The sequence below is a fragment of the Mus caroli genome, chromosome 2 (genome assembly GCF_900094665.2).
Source record: "Mus caroli chromosome 2, CAROLI_EIJ_v1.1, whole genome shotgun sequence".
NCBI lineage: Eukaryota > Metazoa > Chordata > Mammalia > Rodentia > Muridae > Mus > Mus caroli.
Window position 1 is genome coordinate 114,801,177 of NC_034571.1, and position 7,320 is coordinate 114,808,496.

General features: G+C 43.9%; 1 protein-coding gene across 1 annotated transcript in view; it reads left to right on the plus strand.

The window, feature by feature from the left end:
• The first annotated feature begins 3,081 nt into the window (after positions 1-3,081).
• Ctdspl2 (CTD small phosphatase like 2) overlaps positions 3,082-7,320 on the plus strand; it is a 54,435-nt gene continuing 50,196 nt past the window's right edge. Inside the window, exon 1 of the mRNA XM_021155484.1 lies at positions 3,082-3,703. The gene's annotated coding sequence lies outside the window, so the exon portion shown is untranslated. The remainder of the gene's footprint in view (positions 3,704-7,320) is intronic.

The window sequence follows — 7,320 nt, forward strand, 5'->3', positions numbered from 1 at the left end:
GCAGAGGCAGGCGGATTTCTGAGTTCGAGGCCAGCCTGGTCTACAGAGTGAGTTCCAGGACAGCCAGGGCTACACAGAGAAACCCTGTCTTGAAAAAACAAAAACCAAACAAACAATTTTAGACTCTTAATCTAAAATCTTACACTGGATTTTTTTCTTGAAATAGGGTCTTCCTATGTCAGAGCTGTCCTGGAGCTATGTACACCAGGCTGGCCTCAAACTCACAGATGTATACTTCTTTCTGCCTCCTGAATACTGGGATTAAAGGCATCTGCTCCCGAGCTTGGACATACAGCTTAGTGACATTTACAACTACTATATTAAGAAGCAAAGCACCTTGCTGAGTACCTTATAATCTCATCTGAATGAGGTTGGAGATAATCTCTAACAGCCATTGGTGAGTCCTTTATTCTAGGGTATAGGATGGAACACCTATATTTTAAAAGTGAAATTCATATTTAGACTTGATTCACTTTGCTAATGAGGGTGTGGAGGTAGTAGAAGTAGCCCAGAGAATAAAGGAGTGGTTAGGTGAGAAGCACACTTTTAATCTTCTTTGGTGGAGATGGGTTTTGAGGATAAGCACACCTGTAATCCAGCACCTGGAAGGGGAGGCAGGAGGCAGTCTTGTATTTGTACTGAGTTTGAGTCCAGTCTTGGAAACAAAACATTGCCTCAAACCAAAAAAACACCCCCTTCCAAAACCCCAAAACAACCCCCCCCAAAAAACAAAACAAAAAAAACTGAAAAAGGAGAAAGTTCATAAATTGCAAAAACATTTCGGCTTACAACCTGCCACCTTTCTGAATGCAGCAAATCTAACAATCTTTTTAAAAAATATATTGTTAATAACTCATTTCCTCATTTTTATTTCGTGTCCATTAGTATTTTGCCTGCATATATATACATATATATATGTATATATATGTCTGTGTGAGGGTGTTGGATCCCTGGAAATGGAGTTACAGTTTTGAACTGCCATGTGGGTGCTGGGAATTGAACCCATGTCCTCTGGAAGAGCAGCTAGTGCTCTTAACTGCTGAGCCATCTCTAGTCACAATTCTGATCATCTTAACACTACCCAGAGGTTGTATAATAGCCACAATAGGCCTTTACCCTAACTGTATTTCTTTAATTAAAATTGTGTGTGGGGTGTGTGTGTAGTGCAAGTGTGTGCAGATGCCTCCTGATGCCAGCGGAGTCAGATCTCCTGAAGCTGGAGTTATAGCTGAGAATTCTGCTTGGTGACCCTTAACAGTAGGCTCTTCTCCAGAACCCTAAACGTACTTTTAAATAAAAATTAAATTGTTCCAAAAAGTGATTTCAAACCTGAATGATTCTAAAACTTAGATAAAACAAGCCATTTACAGACTCTTATGTGCATTTTTAAAATTCTTCTAGAGTTCCGAGAACAAGCGCCCTCTTCTGGCCGCCTACGGCACCAGACATGGGTATACATGCCAGTAAAACACTCATACACGGAAAAACAAAAAAGGTTTTAGGAGCGAGAGATCGCTAATCTGCGGTTCTGCGGAGGCCTAATGATCTCAGTGTCATCTCTGAATCACACAGGGTGGCACGACAGAACAACAGAATCGTCTTCTGACCGTCACATTCAACAGTGGCATGTGTGAGCCTACACAAACACATGAAATAAAAACGTATACAAAATAATTTTAGTACTCAATAGGGTTAATTTCTGGGTTTACTTATATAACTTTCCATCATACGCACTAGATAACTATTTTTTAATTTTCAGTTAGCCTTTCAGAAACCTATGATTATATGGACTCTCAATTTGTTCTGTGCTCGGTATACCATCGGCTCTCATTATTTTATTCCAAGATTTCTTTACCCTTTCTTTTTGTCTTTTCTTTTGGAGCCAGGTTCTTGTTGCGCAGCCTAGGCTGTTTGGAACGTCTCAATCCCCTGCCTCGGTAATCCTAAGCCTTATCACCATGCCCAGTCTGAAACCAATTTTGTGCTGGGAAGATTTAAATGGCAAAAGGACTCAGCTCTGACAGGATCTTGACAACCCACCTGTGCCACATTTGAAGGAGAAACAATATTTACAAGAGCACTCTACGCTTCTACGTCTACCTTTCTGCCTCAACTGCTATTGTCTGGCCATCCCCTCTCCCTCTTTTTCTACAGGTAGTGGCTCAACATGATTCTGTCTTGGGATTTTCCTTTGTTTCCTTTTTGTAAGAACACAACTTTTACAAAATCAACTCCCCGTTTCTATCTCACTTAGGGAAGTCTTATGAAAACTCCCCAGACCCCGTCGCTGGCATAATCACATGCTATCCTACTACACGTATTACTTCACGTCTATAATGCAGTCTTACCCCTGTCTTCTTTGGTGGAGTGTTAACTGGGAATGCAGTGGCTATTTTTCCTAATTCAGTTATATCCTTTTAAAAACGGCACGTTTTCAATCAGCATTTCTTATAGAATAATGAGATCAGCTTGGAATTTCAGTCAAAAGTGCTATCTAGACCAGTGTTTCTCAACTTGTGGGTTGCAACCCTTAAGAGGTCAAATCACGGGTTGAATAAGATCTTGGGAAAACATTTGCATTCCGATTCATGACAATAGCAAAATTACAGCCATGAAGTAACAACAAAGATAATTTTATGGTTGGTGGGGTCATCATACATGAGGAACTCTATTAAAGCGTTGCAGCATCAATAAGATTAAGAACTATCCAGATTCTAGATGGAGCCCACAGTCGTGTGTGAAAACCCATTAGAAAGACTCGAGTTTTAAGCGTACAGGATCACTGCCCACATCGCAAGGAAGGGAAGGGTTAAGAGTCTCCTTCATAGGTCCAAGGACAACAGGGGCTCCCGCTAGCAAAGTGAGCTAGGAAGAGAACCTCGGGGGCACTCCGCGAAGCTCGGAAAGCACCGGGACCAGGCTGGGTCTGGCCATCAGGAGCGCAAGGGACTGGCTCCCGCTCCAGCGCGCCAAGCCGTTAGCACCGCCCCTTCCCGCCGGCTCCACCCACCGCCGCCTAGTCGCTAACCCTGGCCGCCGGGTGCGCGGCGCGTTCTTAAACCCCGCCTCCCAGGCCAGGGCGCGCTCTCCTTGTCGCCCGGCCCTAGGCGGTTCCGTTAGCGGCGGGAGGGAAAACCGCCCCCGGCGTCTCCGCCTTCGCTGCTAACGCTTTCCTCCCTACTCCCCCTGCGACCACCCTGCAGCCCGCTACGGAGGCCCCCGAAGTACAAACGTCCCCCACGCTCCGAGCCCCCTCGGAGGCTGAGTCCAGTCTAACTCCTCCGGCCCTAAGCTCATTTCTTTTTCATTGTTTTTTTTTTGTTGTTGTTGTTTCTTGTTTTTTCTTTTGGTCAGGAATTCGCTCTGGTGAGTTCCCTAAGGCGGCAGAAACTTCAGCCTCTTCACGGAAGTAAAAGTTGGTTCCCCCTCCCCCGCTGCCGCCCAGGCCTCCTGCATTCCTTCTCTCCCGCCTCTCCGGATCGGGGCGGGCGGGGGAGGAGGGAGCCAGAGCGCCTGCGCAGGGAGGCCGCTTTCCATCCGGGTCCCTGTCCGTGCGGTGCAGCAGGTCGGTAGGCGGGAAATGGCGACTGGCTGAAGGAGCTGGTTCTGTTGCTGCTGAGGGATAAGCGGGAAAGACACCACCTATTGCTCAGTCGGGACCATCGCCGGAGCCCGAGGACACTTTTCTGTCGTCACAGTGAAGGTAATTCCCTTGGTCCAGACGCTGCCGTTGCTCTGAAGCTCAGTCCTCTCTCAGGGCCGTCTGCCGGGATCTCCTCCCCTTCTCTAGCCGAGCCTTCAGCGGTTCCAGCAACGTCCGTAGGCATGCACTGTTGGCGCCTTGTACGTCCACTGTTGTGGAAGCTGCTCTGGCTTGGACTTTCCCCAGGGAACGGCCAGGCAGCTCACTTCCCGCCAGCTTCAGCTCTTAGGCTGCGGCCTGTGTTGTGATTTCTGGGGTTAGATTTCACTTTGCTACCCACCCCCAACCCCATCTCACGTTCCCAGTCTCTGACCCCGTGGACCCGATAGCTAATTAAGTTAGATTGCCTTTTCGAACCTTCTTGTGGGCCCACGTAATGTTTTTGGTATTTCATTCTTGTAGGGTGCATTAGGGGGGCGTTGCTCTCTCTACTTGAGCTCTTACAAACATCCTTTGAGAATCTGGAAAGAGGTTCTTGGAGCTTCTGTCGTCTTCTGTACTGCTAAAATGTTGAGTTGACATTACTACTTTTAAAAGTCAAGTGTGGTAGTAAAAACCAGCGTGTATAGGAGGCCTCTGATTTCCGTAGTGGTTAGTAAGGGTGAATCCTAATTCTGTTTAGCATGTTGTTTACGTTGGGTAAGTCCGTTTGAGTTTACCTTTGCGTTCTTGACCAGGATTCTGTGATAAATAATTGCATAAATAAATGGTGTTTATTTACTTTTCGCCCTAGTGGTAGCTGGATGTGTGAATGACGTTAGGCTCTTTCAGAGTACCTCGGAGATACTGCCAGGAAACTACCCTAAGCTCCTGACATGAGTATTCTTAGATGTTACTCCAAGGCAGGGAATGTTATCTTTCTCATGCTACTAAGACAATACCAAGATTACGGTTACATCTATATACAAATTAGTGCCGTGAAATGATAGGCTTATCTACATGTTTTAGATTGTAGATTGCCTGTTACTTTGATTCATGAAATGCCAAGCTACACATTTGTGTTTGTGGTCCAGCAATTATCTCTATAAAAGCAGTGACATGGCATGTGGAAGCTAGTTTTTACTGGTTTTTGTTTTTTGTTTTTTGTTTTTTTTTGTTTTGTTTTGTTTTGTTTTTAATAGAGTTCCTCAATTTTTTTTTTTTTTCAATGGTTTGGTCATGTCGAGTTTGGGGCATTATAGGTGTTTCCCCCTCTGGAATAAAATTGAAGATTAAAACATGGCTTATATTACATATTAATGTTTCTCACTCAGTAGCCTTCTGTTTCATAGGTGCAGCCTAGAGTACTTCACTTGCTGTTCACATGTTAGGATTAAATTTCAGTAATAAGCAGGCACATGCAAACATCATTATAGTTTTTATTTGAAAGACTTAGCCCAAGGTCATAAAGAAAGTCAAGGTAAAACATGGCTCTTATATGAAGTAGATTTAGGAGTGACCTGGGTCTCACTGCTTTTCCAGGGCTGCTTGATTTCGGGGTTTGGGGAGTGAAAGTTTAGACAGACTGAGTCCTTGTTGAGTCATTTTAAAATGGGACCAATTATGTTACTCAGAAGAATTGGGATAAATTATGTCTGGTGCAGGCTTTCTCTGTGTTTTAACGATGTTTTGGGGGTAGGTTTTTTGATAGAATTTAGTTTATAGTTTATAGGTAGCAGAATCAGTATTGTACTACATTCTTTTTTTTTAAATTTTTAATATTTTTTATTACATATTTTCCTCAATGACATTTCCAATGCAATCCCNCAAGTCCCCCATACCCCCCCCCCCTTCCCTACTCACCCATTCCCATTCTTTTGGCCCTGGCATTCCCCTATATTGGGGCATATAAAGTTTGCAAGTCCAATGGGCCTCTCTTTCCAGTGATGGCNGACTAGGCCATCTTTCGATACATATGCAGCTAGAGACAAGAGCTCCGGGGTACTGGTTAGTTCATCATGTTGTTCCAACTATAGGGTTGCAGATCCCTTTAGCTCCTTGGGTACTTTCTCTAGCTTCTGAGCAATAGCTGACTGTGAGCATCCACTTCTGTGTTTGCTAGGCCCCGGCATAGTCTCACTGTACTACATTCAATTAGACCCTATATTCTTTTTTTGTTTAGTTTATTTTTGTTTTTTGAGACATGATTTTGTGTGTGTGTGTGTGTGTGTGTGTGTCACAGCTCTGTACTGGAACTCACTTTGTAGATCAAGGTGGCATTGAACTCGCAGAAATCCAACCTGCCTCTATCTCCAGAGGGCTGGGATTAAAGGCAAGCACCACCACAGCCAGGCCAGTCCCTATATTATTAATACTCTCCTATGCCTGATTTGAAAGGATGTGAAAACTGCCAAGTGCTATCTAGTCTTTTTCTCATGTGTGCTATAGTTGTATTGCAATAATAGGATTCTGTAGGAATACTAAATAGGATAGGTATATTTTAGAACATTCTGTTGTGCATAGTGCTGGTGCCTTACAGACATTTCATTTGAACTAGTGGTGCTACTTTTTTCCCCACTGTTAGAAAATTGATGATTGATAAAGCTTTGTCTTTTCCAGATTAATCTAGCCTTTTCCAAGGTTGTATTTGATCAGATGGTTTCTTTGTAGGATGATTTGAGCAAAATCTGTCTGGATATGTAGTGCAGTGGTAAAGTGCTTGCCTGGCATTCAGGAAACCCTGGGTTGCTAAATCCCCATCGCCAGATGAGCTGGTTCTGGTGGTTCCTGCTGTAACCTCAGGGAGGTGGAAGCAGAGAATCCGAAGTTCATCCGCATCCCAGCTATGGTACACATTGGAGGCCAGCTTGGGCTACATGAGGCCCTGCCTCTACAAGAAACTTGAACTTGCTCAGAAAGAATATACTGACAGGCTTGTAACTAACTGCAGAATCAATTGCTGATTGGTAAAGTAGTAGTATGTTATCTTAATACACTATGCTTTTGATTGATAAATCAAAAATATATAAAGAATATAGTGGTTTGCCAGAATTTGAAAAGGGGCAGCATCTCATTTTTTTGTATTTGTAATTTATCAAGTTTTTATGAAAATATAAGGGAAGAAGAAAGGTACTTTAAGTCATGTATCAAGTGTGTGAAGAGGACCTCATACATGGTGCGCTCTTAAGTTGTTTTTACTAGTTAGATTAAAGTTGCCAAACAATTTTACACTGGACTGGCTACAGGAAGTCATTTGTGCTACATTGAGAATGAAGTTGTTTATTTATATACTTGTTTGTTTTTTAGTGAGACAGGGTCTGGCTATATAGCCCAAGCTTACTCAAACTCCAGATCCTTCTGCCTCAGCCAGGAGTGCTGGGATAAAAGGTGAGTGCCACCACATCCCAGAATTAGGCTATTTAACAGGCATGGAACTTGCTAGAAGGAGCAATTTTGACTTCAGTTCTTGTTCACTTTTCTGACATCTTTATGCCCTATGCCAGATGTATTCACTAATGTTTGTATGAGTATATATGCTTTTTCTTCCTTAAGAAAAAGTGCTGCTAGCCGGGCGTGGTGGCGCACGCCTTTAATCCCAGCACTGGGGAGGCAGAGGCAGGTGGATTTCTGAGTTCGAGGCCAGCCTGGTCTACAAAGTGAGTGCCAGGACAGCCAGGGCTACACAGAGAAACCCTGTC